This window comes from Salmo salar, chromosome 03 (genome assembly GCF_965601325.2).
Source record: "Salmo salar chromosome 03, fSalSal1, whole genome shotgun sequence".
Lineage (NCBI taxonomy): Eukaryota > Metazoa > Chordata > Actinopteri > Salmoniformes > Salmonidae > Salmo > Salmo salar.
Window position 1 is genome coordinate 57884396 of NC_138293.1, and position 27707 is coordinate 57912102.

Consider the following 27707-nt stretch of genomic DNA (forward strand, 5'->3'; position numbering starts at 1 on the left):
ACACCCGGCAAGTTTAGCACTCACCATAATCATATATTATAAAAATGTCATTACCTTTTGTTGTCTTCGTCAGAATACACACCCAGGACAGCTACTTCAATAACAAATGTTGGTTTGGTCCAAAATAATCCATCGTTATATCCGAATAGCGGCGTTTTGTTCGTGCGTTCCAGACACTATCCGAAATAGTAAAGAAGTGTCACGCGCATGGCGCAATTCGTGACAATAAAATTCTAAGTATTCCATTACCGTACTTCGAAGCATGTCAATCGCTGTTTAAAATCAATTTTTACGACATTTTTCTCGTAGAAAAGCGATAATATTCCGACAGGGAATCTCCTTTTCGGCAAACAGAGGAAAAAATCCCAAAGGCGGGGGCGGTCGGGGTCACGCGCATAAGCTAGTGTCTCTTGATGGGCCACTTGAGAAAGGCGATAATGTGTTTCAGCCTGGGGCTGGAATGACGACATTCTGTTTTTTCCCGGGCTCTGAGCGCCTATGGACGACGTGGGAAGTGTCACGTTAGAGCAGAGATCCTTAGTAAATGATAGAGATGGAAAAGAAGTTCAACAAATGGTCAGACAGGCCACTTCCTGTAAAGGAATCTCTCAGGTTTTGACCTGCCATTTGAGTTCTGTTATACTCACAGACACCATTCAAACAGTTTTAGAAAATTTAGGGTGTTTTCTATCCATATGTAATAAGTATATGCATATTCTAGTTACTGAGTAGGAGTGGTAACCAGATTAAATCGGGTATGTTTTTTATCCAGCCGTGTCAATGCTGCCCCCTAGCCCTAACAGGTTAACCTGTCTCCTCCCCTTCATCTAAACTGATTGAAGTGGATTTAGCAAGTGACATCAATAAGGGATCACAGTTTTCACCTGGATTCACCTGGTCAGTCTATATCATGGAAAAAGCATGTGTTCGTAATGTTTTGTGTACTCGGTGTGTGTGTGTCCCAAAAAATAAAAAATATTTGCTTAGTTTTCTTATCTACAAGATATGCAATTGGTATGCTGACTGCAGGATTGTCCACCAGAGCTGTTGCTTAAGAATTCAATGTTAATTTCTCTACCATAAGCAGTACGTCAACCGGCCTCACAACCATAGACCACGTGTAACCACGCCAGCCCAGGACCTCCACATCCGACTTCTTCACCTGCGGGTTTGTCAGAAACCAGCCACCCAGACAGCTGGTGAAACTAAGGAGAATTTCTCTGTAATAAAGCCCTTTTGTGGGGGAGAAACTTATTCTGAATGGTTGGACCTGGCGCCCCAGTGGGTGGGCCTATGCCCTCCCAGGTCCACCCATGGCTGCACCCCTGCTCAGTCGTGAAACCTATAGATGCGGGCAAATTATTTCCTTGTATTAAGTCTAACTCAGTAAAATCGTTGAAATTATTGCATGTTGCGTTTATTTATGTTCAGTATAGTGAACGCCAAGTTCAATATTTTATTTTTTTAAATGTGTGATAAATTTGAGTTTTTTTATATACATACATACATACATACATACATACATACATACATACATACATACATAAAGGGTCCTAAAATTCAGAATCAAATAGCTACATGATCCATGGTATGGCCAGCGTAAAAATAAAATAAAAAAATCTGTTTGCAATTGGGTACTTTTTTACCACTGACACACACAGTTTTTATAATGAGAAAGTGACCAATAACCACTTATTTTGTAATGGAATGATTTGTATGGAAAGCCAAGTTGAAGCATTATGTTGTCTTCCTCATAATAACCACATGGTTTTACCCGCAACAGTGTAGCGCAACACCTCTTCAATTGAAGCTGCGGTAAACAAATGAAAGTGGCCACTTCTCCCAAAAACAAATCAAAAATGAAATCATGGTTAATTATAAGCGAGCAGGAGAACGTATACATTGGCTCCAATAATTACAAGGACAGTTCAAGGACCAAATTTAGGAAATGTCTGATTTTTCAAGGTAGGCCTATTCCAGTAGACTCCTTGAATTTCTGAGCTCCAAATTCAACTTCCAAGAAGGCTATTTCAAGCCCCTTGTTTAAAATTGCAGGTGTGACATGGTTACCAAAATGTATTTGTCATGTTATTTCATTAGCCAATCATATTGTGAAGAAGCCCACTAGGCTATGTAATATGTTGTCATTTATATCCAGAATAATTAATAGGAATAGTGTTGGATGTTGCGCAAAAGTCCCTCCTACACAATTAACCATTAGTAGACCCCCGTGTCCAATCCGAGGCACAAAAACATACGAAAACATGAACTCGTTAACTTGATGCTTTCTCTGTTAAATCTAACGAGACCCTGCTGTAAATCGAGCAGAAAACAGATGATCAACGTCAATTCGCTAGAGATATTAGATCCAGGCACAACGGTTTTCACCGGCGTAATTAATGAGAGACACACGTTCTAGACATTACTCGCAACACACGTTCTAGACATTATTTTTTTTCATTTTTGTTTTCATCACTTGGGCTAGCGCATCGCATGCGCTATCTCAACAGCTCTTTGTCACTTGACTATCAGTCTGAAAATGCCCATCAACACAGTGTTATCCATGAATATTGAAGAAACACGTTGATGACAGTATCTCTATTTAGGTTTCAAGTGTATCTCTTTAAGATGACTCTTTTTCTTAGGAGCATTTTTCTTTCTCTCATTCGCATAAATTGTTTTGGATTTGTGCGCCCGTAAAACTGTTTTCATACCGTAACATATGGAGACACGAAATGTTTCGTTAGTTACACTGCTTTTCTGAGATCTCTAGACCAAAAACTGTCCGACAGCTATATCCAGGATTCGTACAGGGTTCAATTTCAATGTCTAATTTAAGAACTTAATAAATATATACACGGCAACTTACACTGCCATAAATGGAAGGATAGAGAAGTAATGTTTAATGTCACACGATTTTGGACAAATCCGTCAAGACGCCAACCATGAGGAAGGGTTACACAGGTTTTAAATCAACTCGTGAATTGTATTGAATATAGCCATGTTCCTCTCTTGTATCTTAAAATTGGCTGATTTTTATTATCAATGACTTATCAACAGCTGTAACATGTTGTCCAGCGTAGGAAATCCTCACTGGTGCCCTAGTTTCCAGAAAGACCCATATGCGCACAGGCAATGTCTAACGCTGCAGGCAGCATAGACTATGAAAAATTAATGTTTTAGAGCTGATGGTTGGTTGCATGGTGCAAGAATTAATACACAATAATTAATTATTGAATGTTATGATGGACACAGCTTTGTCGAAGCGAAACATACACCACCTCTGCTCAACAAACTCGAGAATGAATTGTTTGAGGTGCTGCAGTTCGCGAACGACATTGTGCTCATCACCTTTCAGTCAAGCAAATCAACCCGCCTACAGTTCACAATCTAGTTCGGTTGCGGCCACAATTAGACCTTGTTTCATATGTACCTACAAATAATCGTATTTGTGTGCCTAGCAATCAACAAATGTTAATTGTTGAAGCGCACGCTTTTACAAGTCTGTTACAAATTACAGCTCCAACAATCCTCTTATTGTCAACAAGAGGTTTGTAGAAGCATTACTATTTTGAGTTTTCTGTTCACCGGCTGGGGGTCCTGCGTGCTCTGGGTATTACCGACTCAAATGAACTAAATGAGTCGGAAGATTAGTTATTTTGACTGAACAAGTTGAAAAAGATCAGTCTGTAAACAGAGCAGAAGTGTGTGTGTGTGTGTGTGTGTGTGTGTGTGCCAGTGTCTCATCCACACATGCATGTGTTGGAAATAAGTCATCCTAACCTGACCAGGTCCTTTCTCCTTCAGAGGTGATAACCTGGATTACGTTTCTAGTGGACAGTGTTTCCTTTAAAGATAAACGTGTGTGTGTGTGTTCCTTCATGGCTGAGAGCTTTATTCATTGCGGCTGCAAGTGAACACCTTGGCTGAATCTGCGTTCTGCATTTAAATGACCTCTAAGCCATTTGATTGGCCAAATGTCCCTCTACTGGACAATTTAAAGGGAAGTGTGGACTGTGGATGGTTTCCCCACCCCCACCTACTTATATTAAGCTGTGGTTACTACACTATTTCCCTTTTTATGAGAGGAACTCCTAGCTCTACAGTTAGGATTGCTGGGGGGCTGCAGTGGCAATGAATCCTGGTCATGTCGCTGTGAAATGAGTTCCTCTGCTGCTCGAGAAGGAATTGAAGAACCCTTTGCTGTGGTGTCTGTGTGTGTGCTTGCTGAAGAGGGGTCGGGTAGAGGGGAGCAGGTCGCACATGTAAAACATCTGTCACAGTTTGAGTATCAAGAACAAGATAACAAACAGTGTAGCTGGTCTCAGCGCTATTGTAACGCGAACACCACAGCTCGTATTCTCTCTGCGTGTATGAAAAGTTAGGCGTTTTAGTGTCGGGTTTGAATGAACTGGTAACGTGTGACGCTGTAGTACCATGTTATGGAGAGCGAAAAGAAGTGCTAACCAAGTGAGGTAGAGCCTCCCTCATTCACGCTACATAATATCGAAGAGCCTGTGTCTGAGAAGTAGCTGTGGTGCTCAGTGTAAATAGAATAGATTGGCCGCTCAGGTATCCTGTTGCCTGCAGCAGAGAGAGGATATTGACTGGTTTTAAAGGGCAGCTCCCGCTGTGCACTGCTCCGTCTTTGTTTGTGTCGCCGCGTGTATGCGTTTGTGCGCACATGTGGGTTGTGTGTTTTTGAGTCGGAGGCGGCGGAGACCGAGCGAGCAAACTTTGTTTGCTCAACAAACCAGATGTCACCCCTTTCAGTTTCTCCTCCCGCTCTTTAACAGATACAGGAAGTGGTTATGCATGTGTTTGTGTGGTGGTGGTGTGTGTCTGTCTGTGTGTGTGTGGCAGTGTGTTTCCTGTTGTGCATCACACTCCAGTCAAGCTAAGGTGGCTGACAGACCATTTTGTGTGTCTGGGGAGCAGAGAGAAGGAAGGAGTGCTGCCATTGAACTGTGGTGTGTCATTACCCATAGGGTTAGATATTCTATGCTCGCTTGGTTTCTTTCTGTGTTTGGTTATTCTGTTTTCATTAGGCCTTACTAGTCCAGTGGGAGCATTTTATAGTAACATGATCATCTCTGATATTTCTTCACCCCAGGCTAATACAGGCCTGTGTGACTCACAGCGTATACCTATTGGACTACCCAATGCACCCTGGTAAAAAAAGAAATAACATTTTTTTTAAAAAGCGAACCAGAGACAGTGCTCCCAACTAATACAAAATGGAGCCTTTATTAGTCAACCAGCGTCTCCTTATTTTTTAATGGATGTGGCTTTTCTATTTCAGGCCAAGCAGCATGTCCCCCTCTTGCTCTGCTTGTCAGATTCTTCAGGTCCTTCTTCCTCAGAATGGCCGAATTACTTTGGGACATCAGTCTGGTGAGGCTTAATCGGCGAGAGCTCCTCTGACCTTTTTTTTTTGCGAGACAAAGGGTTGATGGAATATGACATTTGGATGCTCTATCAAGGTTGCCGTTTTGTCATTCATTCAGAACCTAGCGGCCTTGGGGCTTTGTCCCCCTAGCCTTTGCATGGCGTTCCTCAAAGTGAACTTCTGCTCAACAAGCTATACGACAGTTTTATTCCAGACGTTGAAAAAGCGAGGCCTATTCGAGACCGCCTACCGATTTAGTTTGTTTGTCTGGATGTAGTGGATAGTGTTGGATGCGGTCAACGTTTCGGCGGCTGCAGTTGCCTACCGTAGTGAAGTGCTTGGAGGCACAGTGGCGGTGTAAACTAGTATGCTCATCAATTCCTGATTTGGAGAGTGCTGCTGCCCCACCTCCTTCTCCTTCCCCCCCCATCCCAATAGGCCTAGCCCGAGCTCCGTATGTATGTAAAGAGCTCTTCTCGCCCATCTCTGCTGCCTCAGTACCTGCAGCAGAGTCCCTCCCTCCTCCTCTAGTCTTGTCTATCCCACCCTCCTCTCTCTCGCTCTCACTCTCACACCTCATCTGTACCTGGCAGCGCCCGCAGAGCCGGGCCCATAATGAAAGGGCTTGTGTGTGTGTGTAGCAGTATGAATAAGGCTAATGTACCTACTGTGTTTGTGCTCGCATGCCTATATGGCACTTCTCTGATTTGCTTGTGAATTGGTTTAGTTTGCAAGGTTTGTGTGCATTTTATTCTGTTGCGCGTGGTGGTCCTGGCCTATGTCATTTTAATGGCTAATGTACTTGTTCCCTCCTTTTTGATTTTTCTTTTGAGAAAACACTGACTTTCAATAACTTACTCAGTTTCAGTCGGAAATGGTGGGGTTTGAGGACCTAACTGTTACAAGGATCTAAAAATAAAGAGATGGCACTGCTATTCATTTGGTCTCCATATCGTTTAGTCTCCAGTATATTTATAGTAAAGGGGGGGAGGGGGTGGCGTCCTCTGTCCCCCAGGAGCATGCTTCATCCCTGGGCCAAACGAGTCCTGTGTCTGCTGCTCTGTGGGAGAAAGGTCTGCTGGATGGATAATGAGATTACAGGGAAGAGAGAGGAGAAGAGAGGCTGGTTGGGGCTCAGGCTGTCTGCTGCCTCAGGACCACTGGGGACCACACCGGAGTGGTTCACTATACTGTACCACCCCAGGCCTGAATCCTCTAGAAACACAACATCCTTATATTGCGGTGGATTTTCATTTGCTATAGGCTACTACCCCCGTAATTGTCCCTCAAAGCTGGGAGTGGGTTTATTACAAAATGGAGGCAGGCGGGCACTGTGACTGAAGAATTACAATGCTATTGAGTCCTTTTTTTTTTTTTTTAAGACCAGGCTGTAAACAAATTGATTTTTGCACACTAGACATCTGTTGGGACAGGACAACTTCTGGTGCCCTCCGAATTAGGAGGTTGGCAGATTTGACGCACTAAAATATACACACTAAACTAAAGGCCTAAACACAGCTACACAATACAACTATTAAAATGTAATTATAAGTGGTGTGATTCAAAGGTTACACGTGAGAAAGGGGAAAATGTGAATGCAAAAGAAAAGCAATTGGACAGGATTTTGGCATCAGATTTTAACATGTCTCGTAATGTTTTCCTCAAGCTGAGACCCTCACATGGTTTCTCTTAGACCTTTTATATGTTTAACAACAACTTGTGACTAAATTTGAAATAGCATGTCATTTTACGGAGAAAACGGAGAAACAGTCAACAGAAACCAGGTTGCATATTAGCATGACTTCAGCAGTCATGGGGCCGCAGATAACTCAATATTAGCACATTTTCCCAGTGGTGGGGGGGTATATCACTCTGTCTGAGTCAGATTTTACTTAAATTACTCATGTAATCCTAAACCTTTTGAAAGCGCTTTTAAAGACTACACGCCCCGTCGCTCCCTGCGTGAGCCTCCTTCCCCTGCCGTGTGCGTAGGCCTAGATGTACACACAGCGGACAGTTTATTAAGTACACCATCTAGTACTGGGTCGGACCCACCTTTGCCTCCAGAACAGCCTGAATTATTTGGGGCGTGGAAACGTTGCTCAATTGGTATCAAGGGATCGAATGTGTTCCAGGAAAACATTCCCCACACCTCCGCCATCAGCCTGTACCATTGACACCAGGCAGGGTGGGGCCATGGACTCATGCTGCTTACACCAAATTCTGCCTCTGCCATCAGCATGACGCAAAAGGAACCTGGATTCGTCGGACCAGGCAATGTTTTTCCATTCCTCAGTTATCCAGTGTTAATTGCGTGCCCACTGGAGCTACTTCTTGTTTTTAGCTGATAAAAGTGGAACGGGGGGGGGGGGGTTGTCTGCTGCAACAGCCCATCCATGACAAGTTGTACGTTCTGAGACGCCGTTCTACCCACCACTGTTGTACTGCGCCGTTATTTGTGGCCTGCCTGTTAGCTAGCACGATTCTTGTCATTCTCCTTCGATCTATCTCATCACAAGCTGTTTTCACCCACAGGACTCCCGATGACTGGATGTTCTTGGTAAACCCTGGACACTGTCGTGCGTGAAAAGCCCAGGATGCCGGACCTTTCTGAGATACTGGAACCGGTGATAATACCACGCTAAAAGTTATTTAGGTCACTCGTTTTGCCCTTTCTAAAACACAATCGAACAGTAGCTGAATGCCTCGACGCCTGTCTGCCTGCTTTATATAGCTAGCCACGGCCACGTGACCCACTGTAGGAGAACTATTTTCCTGAACGGGGTGGTGTACTTAAAACTTTCCACTGAGTATGTGTTTGTGTTAATTCAGAGGAGGCACCAATGCGTTGGAGATAATCTTGTTGTTTTCTGACAACAATACAAATTCCTGGACCGGTGGACTGGGCCATGGAGGAAGCCACTGGGTTCTTGGTGAGTTTTTATTTTCTGGCAGGCAGGGCAGACCCTGGGAATGGGGGCAGAGAGAGCAGTCTACTTACTGGGCTCTGCTCAGGGTTTGTTTGCAAAGAGGATTCCTGCCGTGGTAAAGATTTGGCCCTGCCAGAAGCTCGGACACTCAGGCTCCTCAGCCTTCTGCCTCCCTCCTCAGCCCCCTTGGCCCTTCTCCTTCAACAGCGTAGAAAGTGGACTAGATCCTCATTGGGGGAATAAGAAGACATGCACATTTTGGGGTTGGCTAGGCCTACTCATGCAAATCAAGTGGAACTGCTGACAACTTATGAGTCTATTTGTCAGCGTGGGCACTGGACATGGTGCATGGATAGGCCAAAATGAAAATGCATGAACACACACCAGTCTTGCCCACACACATAAAACAAGATATGAGAACATCGACACCCATACACTTTCTCTAATTGTTAGACTCATTTGTTCAGTCACAACGCCCACTCCTAGTCTTCTACCAAGGCCTGTGACTCATTCATCAGACATGCACACACCGACAAATCTGTTTCCTCTTCCTGTTTCAGCACCAACAGCCAACCATATTGGCCCAGTAGAATACTGGCAGGTCACATGGTCCATTAGGCTAACTGACCCCATCAGCTAATTGAGACTCTCCGGCAGTCAGACTGATGTTATATCCAGGCAACAGCCCAAGGCTTCTCACCAAATGGCACCCTATTCCCTATATAGTGCACTACTTTTTACCAGAGTATGTGGTAGAGAATAGGATGTCATAAGGGACACTAAGACTCCCTTCCCCGTTGGACCAATGGCAAAAGTCCACAGCTAAAGTAGTGCACTATATAGGAACTAGGGTGCCATATGAAACGCTGCCCATTTAGCTTCAAACAGGCTCAGTTTCATTTACATTTAATCCCCAATCCTTATTTCAACCACAGTCCTTTCAGCAGATGAATTACCGTTAAAAATAATTATATCTGGATCATTCTATTCCATCGGTATACAACTCTTTCCCTTTATGTGATTGTAATGTGCTAGTCTTTGTCCACACGTTCACATTGGCAACTGATACAAGCCCAGGCAACAAACAATTGGACGTCTCCTCCCGTACCAAAATCGGACACAAAACCAGACGACACAAAGAGAAAGCCAGGCTAGGATACTACATTGAGACAGTCTCCTCCAGGGCTGGTGCTAAGCCTAGAGTTAGGGAATGCCCAGCCCATGCCTTGCAGTGAGCTAGCTGCAGCCCAGCAGCCTGCCTGCCTGGCCTGCTCAATAATACACAGAGGAGAGCCGCTGCCGGTCAGATGGTGCTGTAGTCTGGAGGAGGAGAGGAGTGGAGCATAGCGCTGTGACACAGCAGCCCAGCCCTCCCACCTCCCGCTTTTATTTAAGGCATTTGTGTAATGTGTAGTAGGCCTTCAAGCACCCTTTCCAGTTCGTGGGTTTCCATGGCAAAAGATGTTCAAAGGGTTGGCTAGCTGAGTCATAGCTCACGACCTATGGAGGCAATTTGTATTACTGATTTCTGATATTAACTCCGCCGTGAGGTCGTTTTGTCCTTTTGAAGATCTATAATGGATTATTGTGTGAGCTGCCATTTTAATGTCCGTAACAGATTCAGTTCTGTAAGCGCTGTCATCCTCATCATACAACAAATAAAGGATGGCTGATGGAATTTATTTGTACACCTCCTCTTTTTGACCAATCTAGGCCTGTGTATTTCTTGGTGTTAACATCTATATTTCAAGGTTGTATGTTTTTAGGGCCGACGTCCCTGCTTCTGCCTGCTTGTATGACCAGTGTAGACTGTTGTGTACTGCGTTTGTTGTCAAAGCGTAGACTAGGAGCTTGGCTTACTTTGATGTGGCTAGCTTTGATCGCTGTTCCCATCTGTTGTTGTAATATGCACAGCCCCCCCCCCTCCCGTTCAACAGAGTCACCGTTCTGCTGGGTGACGTCACCATCCTTGTCTCCCTGTCGCTGGCCATGTCTTGTCACCTGCGTCACTGGGCTGATTGAGCTAGTAGCACACAAATACCACTCACCGGAGCGCCGGGACCGTTGTGACCGGTCTGTCTGTCATGTTTTTTGTTATATTCTCTGACATGCATACAGGCAGGAGGTGAACAGTGAAGAGTATTGTACATTGTAGGTAGCCCTAGGCTAGTTTTCAAGGTAATGTCTGGGTTGTATTCTATGCAGGTAGATGGGCTATAATAAGCCTTACCTGTCTGTAAACACCCCCAATTACACCTAATACTGTTTTTATGAAGCAGCATGTAACCTAGTTTGAATACGACCCTGCTGTCAGTTGTCCAGTGTCTGGGAGGAGGAATATTTTTGTCAAGCAAGTTATTGCGATCAAGTATTAATGAGACGTCCGGTTGCCAAGTAACCAAGAGCATTTGGCCTTAGGTGGTAGTTGTATTGAGTTCATGAATCTAGCTTTTCAATTTGAATATTCAAAGGATCCTTTTTTGCTTTCGTTGACCTAAATGGGTCCGAGGTGAATGGGAGAGCATGCAACACTAGCTTGGAGCCTCCCCTGTGCGGCAATCTAGAGGGTCACCTTTCCACCCATCACAACTTAGATTGACAGCCTTGTCGTCCTATCATAGTAAAAGCCTACTTGATTTACCACCCATCAACGGTAGTACACATCAGTATATCAGTTGTCTCTCTTAATTTGATTGTGAATGTTACAGCATTCAACAAAACTGAAGTGTCACAATACGTAAGGCTTGCATTGTTTGATTAATGAGATAATAAGTCTGACAGGAGATGACAGGCAAACAACGGCGGTAGCTCCAACATGTGATAGGTTGAAGATTAACCAAATGTAAAACAGCCTAATTATAGGTGCCAGGCTGTCAGCCCTATCGAAGCCCATGCAGAGAGAGAGCAGTGTGCTGTCAGGACAAGTAGTTTGAAGCCATTGGCACTGAAACGCTGAAATACGTTTACATGGAGGCGAACCTGAAACTCCCTTCCTCCCCCTCCTATCACCAGCCAAAGGCAACATGTCTTCCTCTGTTGCTGGCTGGCACCACTTTACGAAGGTGTGGCATCGCTAGGCAAGATTCACCATAACATGCAGCAGCCCAGCCTCCCTGTGGGAACCTATGAAGGTATATGCTGTGGGTTAGGACAGCAAAATAGTGGTGCCCAGCGTAGTTGGGGGCAATTCCATTTTAAAATCTAGTCAATTCAGGAAGTACATTAACTCTAATGCCAATTTTATATAATATATATAAAATGGTATTATTAAATATATAATGGTATTATTAAATGGAATTTGGTTTACTTTCTGAATTAACTGGAATTGGCCTCAACCCCGGTGCATCTGCGGCTAACATCCCTAGCCTAATCTTTTATTTAGGCTACTGAAGTTAATGTATGACGACTGTAACGCCCAGTGTAAAAAAATAAAAAAGGATGGATCCTGATTATTGTGTTTTTTTTTGTAAACAGAATATATTATTTGGCACAATATTTTCTTACAGACTGAATTTAAATGCCCCTGATCTCTCTTATCCGGCCATCTATGGACAGCATGGTGAAGTCTCTGGACAAGCCTGGGCCAATAGGGACGTGTGGAATTGGAACATGCAGTGGAGTGGCGCCTCGAACCGGTATCGGAGTTTCTGCCCTAACCCCTGTGGGTTGTGCAATCACACGCAATATTTTTAACACGTCATTTTCCCATTCTCACATCTGCGCTGGGTTAACCAACACTACGTCTCCTTTCCAATACCACCCCACAACAATTTCATAAGACACTCTTTATTCACTCTCTCCTCCCTCTATCTCCTCTCTTCAACTCTCACCCTAATTCATATCTCTACTCGCTCTCCACTACTCCCTCGCTCTTCTACTTTCCCTACTCTCTAGCTCATTATTTGTTATTTTGTTGTTCCAACATTCCATCCCCACTTAACCCTTTTAAGTCATAGCAGTGAGGCTTTAGCCCCCCTTTGGCGTCCCAGCAGCACACATTCTGTCTCTCCGTTCACCAAGAAACACAACGCCGGCCGGGGAAGTCAAAGCACAGAGAAGGGCCCGGGAATACAGGTCTTCGTTCTCAGTCTGGTCTGCACCCATTGAATCGTTTGCTTTGAATCAGTCACCTGCGGCCCAAATGTATTGCAGTTTTAGTCCTACCCCTTTCAAAGAAAGCTGTGGGTGTTGCCTGGGTATTGCATCGAGTTATCTGTATTTAGTGTTGTCGTCGTCCCCCCCACCCCCCTTTTTTCCCTGGAAAGCAGCTGTGCTTCTCCTTGTATGGATCGAAGCTCCCATGTGTGTTTTATTAGCAAAGAAAACGGTAAATCCTTTCCAGGAAGCCAGGCGCTAAAAAACAAACAAACATGAAAAATTGGGTTTGACAAGACATCAAATCAAAATTATTTATATAGCCCTTCTTACATCAGCTGATATCTGAAAGTGCTGTACAGAAACCCAGCCTAAAACCCCAAACAGCAAGCAATGCAGGTGTAGAAGCACGGTGGCTAGGAAAAACTCCCTAGAAAGGCCAAAACCTAGGAAGAAACCTAGAGAGGAACCAGGCTATGAGGGGTGGCCAGTCCTCTTCTGGCTGTGCTGGGTGGAGATTATAACAGAACATGGCCAAGATGTTCAAATGTTCATGAATGACCAGCATGGTTAAATAATAATAATAATCACAGTTGTCGAGAGTGCAACAAGTCAGCACCTCGAGTAAATGTCAGTTGGCTTTTCATAGCCGATCGTTGAGAGTATCTCTACCGCTCCTGCTGTCTCTAGAGAGTTGAAAACAGCAGGTCTGGGACAGGTAGCACATCCGGTGAACTGGTCAGGGTTCCATAGCCGCAGGCAGAACAGTTGAAACTGGAGCAGCAGCATGGCCAGGTGGACAGCAAGGAGTCATCATGCCAGGTAGTCCTGAGGCATGGTCCTAGGGCTCAGAGGGAGGGAGGGAGAGAGAGAGGGAGACTTACTGCAGCATAAATACAGGAGGGGTCAGGAGACACTGGCCCCATCCGACGATACCCCCGGACAGGGCCAAACAGGAAGGATATAACCCCACCCACTTTGCCAAAGCACAGCCCCCACACCACTAGAGGGTTATTTTCAACCACCAACTTACCATCCTGAGACAAGGCCGAGTATAGCCCACAAAGATCTCCGCCACAGCACAACCCAAGGGGGGGGCGCCAACCCAGACAGGAAGACCACGTCAGTGACTCAACCCGCTCAAGTGACGCACCCCTCCTAGGGAAGGCATGGAAGAACACCAATAAGCCAGTGACTCAGCCCCTGTAATAGGGTTAGAGGCAGAGAATCCCAGTGGAGAGAGGGGAACCGGCCAGGCAGAGACAGCAAGGGCGGTTCGTTGCTCCAGAGCCTTTCCGTTCACCTTCACACTCTTGGGCCAGACTACACTCAATCATAGAACCTACTGAAGAGATGAGTCTTCAATAAAGACTTAAAGGTTGAGACCGAGTCTGCATCTCTCACAATGGTAGGCAGACCATTCCATAAAAATTGAGCTCTAAGACATGATGCTGAATCTTAGTTTCCTGTTCCTTTCTCTCGCTGGGAACACACAAACTCAGCAGATAATTTGTAAAAATCCAAATAACTTCACAGATCTTCATTGTAAAGGTATAACGATTTTTTAAATGTATATTGTCAATCTAACATTTATAGATGAATATCTCTTGAGAACACCCGTCATACCAGATTTTAAATTAACTTTACTGGGTAATCACACTTTGCGATAAAAGGAGATGCGATACTCAGAAAATCAGCTAATATACAGTGCTCGGCGCCATCTTGGATGCAACAGTATGAACCATCTCATCTTCAATAATATTGTCAATAATCGCCTACCTTTAGTTGTCTTCATCAGAAAGCATCCCAGGTCCACAACAGATGTATTTTCGGTCAAAAAGTCCATACTTCACGTTCCATTAGCCTGATGTTGGTAGCGCGTCCTATGGCTCTCTCCAAACGCAGCTCTGCACTTCATACTGAAAGCAATCCTCGCGCATGTAGGTTCGTTCAAACATGTCAAACGTTGTATAAAATAAATGTTCAGGGCCACTAACACCAAGAGAGCCAATAAGATTCGAGGGGGATGATTTCACTGCCTTTAAAACCGTTTCCAAAGGTGGGGGCAGACATGGCCGCCGGCGTCATAATGGTGATGGCCCATCCCCTGTGACCAATTTCAAACTCCTGTCATTCACTGAGTTTTGACTCTATAAGGCTCAAACCACTGTGAAAGGACTGGCGACATCTAGTGGAAGCAATAGGAAGTGCCAAAATATTCCTAAACCCCTGTGTTTTTCAATGGGATAGGTTAGAACTCAATACAACACATCAGGTATCCACTTCCTGTCAGAAAATGTCTCAGGGTTTTGCCTGCCAAATGAGTTCTGTTATACTCACAGACACCATTCAAACAGTTTTAGAAACTTTAGAGTGTTTTCTATCCATATATAATAAGTATATGCATGCCCTATCTTCTGAGTTTGATTAGTAGGCCGTTGAAAATGGGAACGATTTTTTTTCAAAATGCGCTGTGGCGCCCCCTATCCTAGGGTATCCTCAAGAGGTTAAACACTGTTTCCCATGCTTGTTCAATGAACCATAAACAATTAATGAACATGCACCTGTGGAACGGTCGTTAAAACACTAACAGCTTACAGACAGGAGGTAATTAAGGTCACAGTTTTGAAAACTTAGGACACTAAAGAGGCCTTTCTACTGACTCTGAAAAGCACCAATAGAAAGATGCCCAGGGTCCCTGCTCATTTGCGTGAAGGTGCCTTAGGCATTCAATGTCCGTACTGTGAGACGCCTGAGACAGCGCTACAGGGAGACAGGACGGACAGCTGATCGTCATCCCAGTGGCAGACCACGTGTAACAACACCGGCACAAGATCGGTACATCCGAACATCACACCTGCGGGACAGGTACACAATGGCAACAACAACTGCCCAAGTTACACCAGGAAGGCACATTCCCTCCATCAGTGCTCAGACTGTCCGCAGTAGGCTGAGAGAGGCTGGACTGAGGGCTTTTAAAAAATAAATATATATTTTTTTCACCTTTTTATTTAACCAGGTAGGCCAGTTGAGAACAAGTTCTCATTTACAACTGCGATCTGGCCAATATAAAGCAAAGCAGTGCAACACAAACAACAACACAGAGTTACACATGGAATAAACAAATGTACAGTCAATAACAAAATAGGGGGAAAAAGTATATACAGTGTGTGCAAATGGCGTGAGGAGGTAAGGCAATAAGTAGGCCATAGTAGCGAAGTAATTACAATTTAGCAAATTAACACGAGTGATAGATGTATAGATGATGATGTGCAAGTAGAGATACTGGTGTGCAAAACACTTAATAAAAACAATATGGGGATGAGGTAGGTAGATTGAATGGGCTATTTGCAGATGGGCTGTGTACAGCTGCAGCGATCGATTAGTTGCTCAGATAGCTGATGTTTAAAGTTAGTGAGGGAGATATGACTTCAACGATTTTTGCAATTCGTTCCAGTCATTGACAGCAGAGAACTGGAAGGAAAGGTGGCCAAAGCAGGTGTTCGCTTTTGGGATGACCAGTGAGATATACCTGCTGGAGAACGTGCTACTGTTCTACTGGTGGGTGTTATCGTAACCAGTGAGCTAAGCTAAGGCGGAGATTTACCTAGCAAAGACTTATAGATGACCTGGAGCCAGTGGGTCTGGCGACGAATATGTAGCGAGGGCCAGCCGACGATAACATACAGGTCACAGTGGTGGGTTGTATATGGGGCTTTGGTGACAAAACGGATGGCACTGTGATTGTCTGCATCCAGTTTGTTGAGTAGTGTTGGAGGCTATTTTGTAAATTACATCGCCAAAGTCGAAGATCGGTAGGGTAGTCAGTTTTACGAGGGTATGTTTGGCGGCGTGAGTGAAGGAGGCTTTGTTGCGAAATGGGAAGCCGATACTAAATTTAATTTTGGATTGGAGATGTTTAATATGAGTCTGGAAGGAGACACCTAGGTATTTGTAGTTGTCCACATTCTAAGTCAGAACCGTCCAGAGTAGTGATGCTAGTCCTCACCAGACATCACGGTGTGTCACAGCATCATCGGACTGAGCTTGTCATTGCAGGCAATCTCAATGCTGTGCGTTACAGGGAAGACATCCTCCGCCCTCATGTGGTACCCTTCCTGCAGGCTCATCCTGACATGACCCTCCAGAATGACAATGCCACCACGCACAGAACGAGCAGTATGGCAGATTTCCTGCAAGACAGGAATGTCAGTATTCTGCCATGGCCAGCGAAGAGCCCGGATCTCTATCTCATTGAGCACATCTGGAACCTGTTGGATCGGAGGGTGAGGCCTAGGGCCATTGTCCCCCAGAAATGTCCGGGAACTTGCAGGTGCCTTGGTGGAAGAGTGGGGTAACATCTCACAGCAAGATCTGGCAAATCTGGTACAGTCCATGAGGAGATGCACTGCCGTACTTAATGCAGCTGGTGGCCACACCAGATACTGACTGTTACTTTTGATTTTGACTCCCCCTTTGTTCAGGCACACATTATTCCATTTATGTTAGTCACATGTCTGTGGAACTTGTTCAGTTTATGCCTGTTGTTGAGTCTTGTTTTGTTCATACAAATATTTACACGTGTTAAGTTTGCTGAAAATAAGCGCAGTTGACAGTGAGAGGACGTTTCTTTTTTTGCTGAGTTTATTACAGAATCCTGACAACATATTCCAGAATCATGACAGTTTTAAATCTGTGTTCCAGCATTCCTCAGCTGCCTGGTTACAGCAGATGAGACAGGGAGCCATGTGACCTTCGGGGGTTAAATCTGTCTCCTTCCCCAAATGGGAAGGAATCCTCAACCTTGTTCTATAACAAATCTTTTATTTTCCGGTTGATTTCAGCCCTCAAAACAGTGTACAGATAAAGGAATTCATATGCAAAAACCATTGACTGAATAATCAAGGAATTATATGTTATGAACCTAGCAAATATGTAAACCAGATGTGTCCTACCTTTTGGTAGGCTTGTGAAAACAAGCCTTGTTGTTTTGTCTGGGTCTGTGCCCCAGTTAAAACATCCACAATTGTTTACAGATCTTCCAAATGCAGTATTCTGCTATTCTTCCCGACTTATCTCCTCTCTGCAAGACAATGATCCCCCATTGCAGCGAGGTCAAGAATGATACCACTCTCCTCCCCCACCCGGCCCAGTTTAGAACCTGTGGAATATGCTGGTCCAGGGTTGTGTCCCAAATGCCACCCCATTCCCATATAGTGCACTACTATTAACGTCAAAAGTAGTGCACTATGTAGAGAAAAGTATGTAATTTGGGACGCAAGTCAGGTTTTTGGTTGGCTGGTGGTTTTGTTTCAGTGTCTATAGAGTCAGGTCTGTTATCGGGGAACCCAGAGAGGAGCCTATCAGCCTGGCCGGCCTGGTCCGTACGCAATCGTCATACAACCAGAGTTATTTACTGGGTTCTACTGCCTTATCTCCCACACCAGTGGGCTAATAGTGGGGGGAAGAGAGAATGGAGGCTGGGGTAGGGGAGAGAAGGTTTGTGGGAGGGGATAGAGAGTATTGGGGGGGGGGGGGGGTATTGAGTATGGGGAGGGGGTGAAGTGGTCACTTGTTCGGGCGGGCATCCGACCATGTGTTCCCCAATGAAAAGGAGCAACACTGTGGAAATGTGCCTACAGGCAGAAATGTGGAGCGGGATGGTGGGGGCTGGGGGTGTGCGAGTGCAGAGGTGTATGGATAGGGTACTTTTGTGTGTGTATAGGGCCCCCTTCAGAAATCGAGCATGCTGTCAGATTGGCAAGCCAGGCGAACTTGAAGCCAGCCTACTTTAAAGTTGCTTCTGTCTGGCTGTGTAACAGAGTTAATATACTATACATGGTGGATCAACATCCAGTCAAAATAATTTAGTACTATGATCACTGTTCACTTTAAAATGTAGACAATTTTCTGTTGAAATGTAGACAATGCCATTGTTGGATTGCATTTCGATTGTGGACATTGTTGTCCTTGTAGAGAAGACTAAGCTGAAATGGCAAGAAGCTGCGGTATGCAGGACATGAGAGCTTACCATTCTCACATAAACCCCTTCTGATTCACAGATGGTCTTATTAACCGCACAATATACAGTGCCTTCAGAAAGTATTCACTCACCTTGACTTTTTCCCATGTTTTGTTGTTACAAAGTGGGATTAACCCCTTAAGGTCGATGTCCGCGCCCTGCGGAAATCTAATTGGCATAATACATTTTAAAAAAGCCCATAAAATTCTGTCAGTTTAAGCTAGAGAGACGTTTGTTTGCATGGGATGCGTCTCGATCCACCGCATCTGCAGTGAAAGGTGACCGAGCTAGAGCATTGTATACGCACAGTTTATTTTTCTCATTTTGTGCACAAATGTGTTTACATCCCTGTTAGTGAGCATTTCTCCTTTGCCAAAATAATCCATCCACCTGACAGGTGTGACATATCAAGAAGCTGATTAAACAGCGTGATCATTACACAGGTGTACTTTGTGCTGGGGACAATAAAAGGCCACTCTAAAATGAGTGCATACATTTCATACATTTCTTTCTCCGTACTGGTCCCCTGTGGGAATCAAACCCACAACCCTGGCATTGCAAACACCATGCTCTACCAACTGAGCCACACGGGACCATGAGATCCTGGGGCCCATTGCTGTGCCGTTCATCCACCGCCATCACATCGGGTTTCAGCATGATAATGCACGGCCCCGTGTCGCAAGGTTCTGTACGCCATTTCTAAAAGCTGGAAATGTCCCAGTTCTTCCATGGCCAGCATATTCACCAGACATGTCACCCATTGAGTATGCTTGGGATGCTCTGGATTGACGTGTACAACAGCGTGTTCCAGTTCCTTCCAATATCCAGAAACTTTGCACCGCCATTGAAGAGGAGTGGGACAACATTCCACAAATCAACAGCCTGATCAACTCTATACGAAGGAGATGTGTCGCGCTGCATGAGGTAAATGGTGGTCCCACCAGATAGTGACTGGTTTTCTGATCCACGCCCCTACCTTTTTTGTTACGGTATATATGTGATCCAACAGATGCATATCTGTATTTCCAGTGAAGTGAAATTCATAGATTAGGGAGGGCGTAGTGAATTTATTTAAATTGACTGCTTTTCCTTATGAACTGCAAAATCTTTGAAATTGTTGCATGTTGCTTTTATATATTTGTTCAGTATATTATGACCCCTCTATGGAAAGATAAGACTCTCACGAACATGGTGGTGTTTTTTCTCTATGGCCCCCCACAAGCGTCTTGGGACTTGTCTGAAGTCAGTACAGCCGATCTGCCAACTTCTGTCTGTAGCATCCGAACAGTTAGTGTGTAGCCCAATCAAACAAATGGCCACTCTGTGCAAAGGTGACACACTCACGAACACATACTTGTCGGTTGTTTTGCTCTAGGACGTCCACAGGCCTCACAAGACATCTGAAGGTCCCCCTCTACCAGTTGGAAAAAATGAATGGTAGTGTTTTGTCCCCAAAATAGGGGATCTTTCTTATATCTCTGAGAAAAGGTCTTTTTTTGTGGGTGATTTGTTGTTCCATGTCATGAATCTGTTATTCAATGCATTTGTATGGGCTATTAGCAGTAACACATTTTATTTTCATCCCCCAAAAAAATGTATACAGTACCAGTCAAAAGTTTGGACACCTACTCATTCAATGGTTTTTCTTCATTTGTACTACATGGAGTCATGTAGTAACCAAAAAACTGTTAAACAAATCAAAATATATTTTAGATTCCTCAAAGTAGCCACCATTTGCCTTGACAGCTTTGCACATTCTTGGCATTCTCTCAACCAGCTTCATGAAGAATGCTTTTCCAACTGTCTTGAAGGAGTTCCCACATATGCTGAACACTTGTTGGCTGCTTTTCCTTCACTCTTCCGGTCCAACTCATCCCAAACCATCTCAATTGGGTTGAGATCGGGTGACTATGGAGGCCAGGTCATCTGATGTAGCACCATCACTCTCCTTGGTCAAATAGCCCTTACACAGCCTGGAGGTGTGTTTTGGGTCATTATTCTGTTGAAAAACAAATGATAGTCCCACTAAGCGCACACCAGATGGGATGGCATATCGCTGCAGAATGCTGTGGTAGCCATTAAGTGTGCCTTGAATTCTAAATAAATCACTGACAGTGTCACCAGCAAAGCACCATCACACCACCTCCATGCTTCACAGTGGGAACCACACAAGCCGAGATCATCCATTCTCCTACTCTGCATGAACTGTAGAATGGCTGACGTTTTACGTGCTCCTAACCAACTGTGCTATTTTGTTAGTTTTTTAGCGTTGTTTAACTTATTTTTGAGCTTATTTTGTACATAATGTTGCTGCTAATGTCTACGACCGAAAATAACTTCTGCACATAAGAACAGCGATACCTCGAACTGGAAGAAGCATTTTCCTTTAACGAGTCAGACGCAAATTATATACCGCTTTCTTGGGAACAGGCCCAAATCCCCACCGTTTGCGTGAAGAAAAGACTGAGAAAAGGGGTCGGCGGTCAGGACGCCTTCTCAGAATTCTTAGGCGAGCGAGTAAACCCCCACTGCCATCCATTCTATTGGCCAACGTACAATCATTGGAAAATAAAATTGATGACCTACGATCAAGATTATCCCATCTACCAATATGTACCCTTTGCGAGGCATTGGAAAACCTCCCTGGTCTTTGTGGTTGAAATTCACTGCTCGACTGGGGGACCTTACAATTATCTGTATGTGTGGGGTACTGAGATATGAGGTAGTCATTCCAAAATCATGTTAAACACTTAACTGCAACTTTGTGACTTGTTTCACTCCTGAACTTATTTAAGCATGCCAAAACAAAAAGGTTGAATACTTACTGACATTTCAGCTTTTCAATTTGAATGAATTTGTAAAAATGTCCAAATACATAATTCCACTTTTGATACTATGGGGTATTATTAAATCTTTCATCTTTAATAATAGCTTTTATCAAAGGCTCTCACTATCCTTCATCACTTGGTCTAAACATACTTTTATACAGTAGAGGAATATGTAGGCCTGAGGCGTGTAAGTCATTGTAGAGGATTGGCCCACCCTTGATCTGACCTCATTATAAAACATGTTTTGAAGGGGCAATCTGGGATTCAAACAGCAAAGCAGGTCACCCCACCACTGTTTCAATGGCTGTAGGCCTATATCATTAATTTAAAACACATATATTGCCCTTTTTTAAGCTATGTTTCCCTGTCAGTGCTTTTAGCATGTTGGTCAAATAAAATGGTATATTTCACATGCTTTGTAAACAACCGGTGTAGACTAACAGTGAAATGCTTAGTTACGGGCCCTTCCCAACAATGCAAAGAGAGTAATAAATACACAATGAGTAACGATAACTTGGCTATGTACATGGGTTACCAGTACCGAGTCGTTATGCAGGGGTACGAGATAATTGAGGTAGTAATGTACATATAGGTAGGGATAAAGTGACTAGGCAACAGAATAGACAAACAGTAAAAGCAACGCATGTGATGAGTCAAAAGGGTCAATGCAGTTAATCTGGGTAGCTATTGGTTAACTATTTAACTAACTATTTAGCAGTCTCATGGCTTGGGGGTAGAAGCTGTTCAGGGTCCTGTTTGTTCCAGACTTGGTGCATCGGTACCGCTTGCAGTGCGGTAACACAGAGAACAGTCTATGACTTGGGTGGCTGGAGTCTTTGACAATTTTTAGGGTCTTCCTCTGACACTGCCTAGTATAGAGGTCCTGGGTGACAGGAAGCTCGGCCCCAGTGATATACTGGACCGTACACACTACCCTATGTAGCGCCTTGTGGCCGGATGCCAAGCAGTTGCCATACCAAGCGGTGATGCAGCCAGTCAAGACACTCTCAATATTGCAGCTGTATTACTTTTTGAGGATCTGAAGGCCCATGCCAAATTTCTTCAGCCTCCTGAGGGGGAGAAGTGTTGTAATGCCCTTTTCACGACTGTATTGGTGTGTGTTTGGACCATGATAATTAATTCCTTCGTGATGTGGACAGCGAGGAACTTGAAGCTCTGGACCTGCTCCACTACAGCCCTGTGGATGGGGGCGTGCTCTTACCCTTCATTTCCTGTAGTCCACGATCAGCTCCTTTTGTCTTGCTGACATTGAGGGAGAGGTTCTTGTCCTGGCACAACACTGCCAGGTCTCTGACCTCATCCTCATCGGTGATCTGGCCTACCACCGCCGTGTCATCTGCAAACTCAATGAAGGCGTTGGAGTCGGACCATTCAGAAGAGCCCTGGTTAGCTCCCGGTGTTTTTCCAGCAGGAATGGAATGGGTTTGTAAATGCCCTTCCCAGACTTCTTCATTCCTTGCCCTCTTCTCTTTCACCAGCTTCTCTTCTCTCGGCTCCTCACTCCCCCTCTCCCTCCAATTTTTTTTCCCGCCTCCTCACTCCCTCCCTCCGCCTCTCGCCTTGCTCTTTCACTCCCGCCTTCATGCTGCGCCATGAAGGCTAGTCATGTGACAGGGGAGGTGGGCGGGATCGTTTTTTTTTTTCTCTCTCTCTCCCAGCACATCAAACCCTTTGTTCTCCACTAAACCCTGCCTGTAGACACACACACACACACACACACACACACACAGGCTGACTGGAAGAAGTGCTTTCTCTTCCTCTCTCCACCCTCCCTCCCTCTCGCTCTTTTGTCGCTGCTAAAAGCAGCATGTGGATCCTGGCTCATCCCACACTGCTAATGGCATTTAGATATGCTCATGTATTTTAAAGAAGGGTGGGTGATTTATTTATTTTTTTCTCCCCATGCGCTCGTTCCATTCCCTTTAATAGTCTGATGTTATTTCCTTTGACGGTTCGGCCCCTGTTACCTCAGCGACCATGACGATTACCACCCGCCTTTTATATCCTGTGTTTTTGTTTTGCCTCACTGCTCGCTGCGTTCATTTCCTGGTTCGGCGGGTTTCTCGTTTTTGCGTGTGTGTGTGTGTGTGTGTGTGTGTGTGTGTGTGTACTACTGACTGACAGACGTAAGCTTCTGGCTGACTTCTGAAGATATCTGAAATATTTATCAAAGTGTTCGATTTTCACATAAATCATAAGGCATTTGGTTTAATGTTGGAGTGGTGGGCTAGGTTTATGTTTGAGCGCTATATTGAGCATGAGATTCAATTTTATTTCTCTGTGGTTTACCAGCTAGCCATCATCTGGTGGTCTGGCATTCCGTTACTATGGACATTACTACTGTCTAGCCACACGCGCGCTCGCACATGCACACACACACACACACACTACAAAACAGTAGATCTGTAGCGTTACCATTATCGCAATATTTTGTCCATGCCAAAAATTCAAATGCGACGCAAATCAACTCTTTGGTCCTTTAAAAAGCTGCTGTATGTAAAAATATTGGGAAATAAAAACGAGTATCGTGATACTGGTATCGTCTCGGCCTTGCAAAACAGCTCCCATTCCTAGGTGAGAGCAGAGTAGAGACAAGTGTGAATGACTCACCCCAGGTGAGAGGACAGGACCCCACGCTTCAAGGTCACACACACTTTCCTACCACAACGCCAGCCCATACTCCTTACTGACGTTACTCCTTATCCTTATCTTTCCGCCAGGGCTTGTTTCACGCAGACACGGCCTCCCAGAGCTCTGTGACCCCTCTGTATGTGTCTCTGAAGTCAGGCCTCACAGAGACGCAGGAAGTGTGTCAAATAAAATCCTTTTTTTTTTTTTTTTGTCACATGCTTCGTAAACAACGGATCTAGACAAACAGTAAAATGCTTACTTACGGGCCCTCTCCCAACAATGCAGAGAAATAAAATGGAGAAATAATAGAAAAGTAATAATAAATACACAATGAGTAACGAGAACTTTGCTATATACCCAGGGTGCCAGCCCCGAGTCGATGTGTGATGTAGTTGAGGTAGACATGGACAAATAACTAAGAATAAAGTTACTAGGCAACAGGATAGATAATGAACAGCAGCAGCAGATAGTGTGTGATGGATGGATCTATAAGAGGGAGCCTCACCAGAGAGGATGGCACATGGCCACTTAATCTCTCCTCTCTGGCCGAGGGGAGACAAGTCCCAGACCGCATGCACGCAACCGAGAATGTCAGCTAAAAGTCAAAAAAGAAAAGCGAGTGACTCAATGGTATATGTTTGGTAGCTACTAATCCACAGTGTGTGTTTTAGTGAATATCAGAGATGGAGATTGGCACTTGTTTTCCTGATGGCCATCACACAGAGAATTGTATTACAGTATTGTCAGAAAGTCCGAGGAAGAGGCCTGTTTTGCCGGACGCCCTCGCCGGCTCTGAGCGCGTATTGAAACGAGTCGTGGATAAATGTTAAAGGTATTTAAAGGGCTTGTTATAGGTGAAGAACCTCGGCGGGGTTTCTGGAAGTCTGCAGGGGCACTTCACATGCCCTCTGTGTGAGAGTGTTGTTATTACACACACACATCGTGTTTTATGTGGGAGAGACTTCTTGTCGGAGCTCCTGTCCTGGCGTTTTGTTTTTGAGATTGTACTTGTGTGTTTTCCTGTGTGGGTGTTTCTGTGATTGTCAGTGTTATTGGTTGTCCCTGTACTGGTGCTTTTGCACTGAGACTAACCCCTACACCAGTAGGTCACCAGTGTTTTGTGTAATTGTTTCCATCAGGAGTGCGACACTAAGACTTGGGGCGAGCAGAACCAGCAACCTCTGCATCATTCAAGACGGTCTCTCTCTCTCTCTCCCTCCCCCCGCTTGCTCGCTCTCTCTCTCTCTCTCTCTCTCTCTCTCTCTCTCTCTCTCTCTCTCTCTCTCTCTGTGTGTCTTGTGTGATGGAGAGGGAGAGAGAGAGAGAGAGAATGTGATTGTGGCTACTTCCTGTATGCCTGCTTCCTGTTCCTGTGTGGATCACAGTCAGGAGCGGGGGACTCATTGTGTCGCTTCAGCAGCAGGCAGGCAGCAGCCAAAACTCCTCCCTCTGTCCCTTCCTCTGTCGCTCACCCTCCCTCTCCACATCCCTACTACACCCAGTATTCTCCCTCTGTCCCTCCCTCTCCACAGCCCTACTACACCCAGCATTCTCCCTCTGTCCCTCCCTCTGCCCTACAACGCATGGTTCATTCTCTCGCCCCTTCACTGCCCCTGTTGGTTGACTGCAGTACTACAGTACATTGCGTACTGCCCCTCCCCCACACTCACCACAGCCCATGTGGAATTTTTTTAATTGAAGAGAAGAGACTTGGGGTAGAAAAAAAGCACTCTTCATTTAAAATGGACTGTGGACTCAGGGGTCCTGGTTCAGATTTGTGTTTGTTTGGTTTTACAGGAAGAGTTAATTGTTTCTCTCTTATAACTTGTCTTTGGTTCCCCATCACCTCCCTCCTCACAATGGCCTTGTTTATAGGTCCATGTGTGCTTTATTGCTAATCAGAATATAAAATACAGCATCTCTGAGTAGCTGATTAGTCTTCTGAAATCCTCCCATATGTTTTTGCTCACTGGCTACCTTTATGGAACTGGCCACGTGACACTCTAGGCTTATTTTCCTGTATCACACTAACCTTGGAAATGGGAGGCTGCCTTACTTTCCTTTTCCTACAGGTAGGTGTGTGTGTGTGTGGTGTGCTAATTTAGTCTGCATGTGTGCTAATGAAGAGAGGGAGTATACATGCATGTTCTCACATCATTTTATCATGTCTTTTTTTTTTTTCCTGGAGGAACTGTGAAGAGAAGGCTGTATTTATATCCAGCCGTCATGAAAAGGTGTGCGTGCAAGTGTAGACAGGCGACGCTTTGGAGCGTTCACCTGAATGTATGACTTGGAAATACATTTTACATGGCCACATTCTGAAAACAGCATATTTTTGCTGTACTAGGCCTACGTCTTCCTCCTAGGCTTAAGCCTCTTTGTGTCTGTATAAGAGATTCTGGGCGCCAGAACACAGCCCCTTCTAAACAAAAAGTGACCTTGTTCGGTTGTTCTGTATTGATTATTGATAGCTGTAAAGAGGGTGAGAATGAAAGCTGTAGGGGGGGTGGGTGTTTGGGAGAGTATTGAACCAGCGGCCCTGTCCCAAATTGCATCCCGTCCCCTATGTAGTTCACTGCTTTTCACCAGAGCCCTATGGGCCATGGTCAGAATGAGTGCACTAAATGGGGAATAAGGTGCCATTTGGGACGTACACATAGTGTGTGGTGAGAGGTTGTCCTCTAAATTCCAGCCAGAGTAGATGAGGAGAGGGAGGAGGGAGAAAAATGGGGGTGGAGGAGGAGGGCCTGTAGCAACAGAGGCCTCACTGGTTTCCAGCCATCTCACCAGACTGATAGGAAAGTGGGTTATGTAACGTTGGCTCTATAGAAAGAACATAGCAGCCCTCTCTTTTTGTCTTTCGTTCTCTCTACATGCCCCTTCACTATTTCCATTTCTGTTCATCTCTTTTCCCTACCCTCTCTCTTACCCCCATTGCACTGATTTCTTGCCCTCATTGTCCCTGTCGCCCCCTCCCACCCTCGTTTCTCCGTCGCTCTCCCTCCTGGGACAGATTGCGATCGAGGGTAATCTTGAGTCATTTCACAGAGTTCACAGAGACGTCTTCCGACCCAAAATGTCCTTCGCTCACAGCTCCATCGTGTGGAACTCTTGGCTTGAACACAGCACATTCAGGGTAGGGGGCGGCTACTACTCGGCGTGCAGGCCCAGGTGTAGAACACATGGGAAGGGGTTCAGTGGAAAGGTGCCAGCTACAGTTTTGTAACTAGGTACATGGCGTGCTGCTGCCGCTGCTATTGAAACGTAAGAGAAACAAACTAAGTCGAGCAGCTCGGGGAGCCAAGAGAAAGTGCCGATTTAATTAGACTAAATGTCATCGGTCACTGGGGGACTGGGAGTGTGTGTGTGTGTGTTAGGCATGGGCATTTGATTTCACTGTTCAAATAATATCCCGAATGTTTTACTTCAATGGGGACTTGTTTGCGTGACTCAGGACAGGTGGTGCACTTTGCTTGTTGGAGGGAGGGGGATTTTCCATTGATTAGAAATCTCCCACTTCTCTTGCTTCACATGGAGCCTCTGACTGTAAAGCTGCTTTGATTGACCTACCAATAACAAGCTAGACGTGTGAAGTGTCTATAGGCTACCGGTGCCTCTTTTTTTAAAAAATTTTATGGGGCGCATTCATAGACCTGTTGTTTTAATATAATTTCAAATGACATGGTATGCCCTGGAATGTAGCAATGTCACATAGATAATTAAATACAATTTTAAACAAACGTACAATTTTTTTTTATATAAACTTGTAAGTAACCGAATACTGACGCCCG

The 27707-nt window shown here is 44.9% G+C and overlaps 1 protein-coding gene across 5 annotated transcripts in view; it reads left to right on the forward strand.

Moving 5' to 3' along the window:
• Positions 1-27707, forward strand: part of LOC106600871 (KAT8 regulatory NSL complex subunit 1) — an 85359-nt gene that overhangs the window by 42405 nt on the left and 15247 nt on the right. The window lies entirely within an intron of this gene.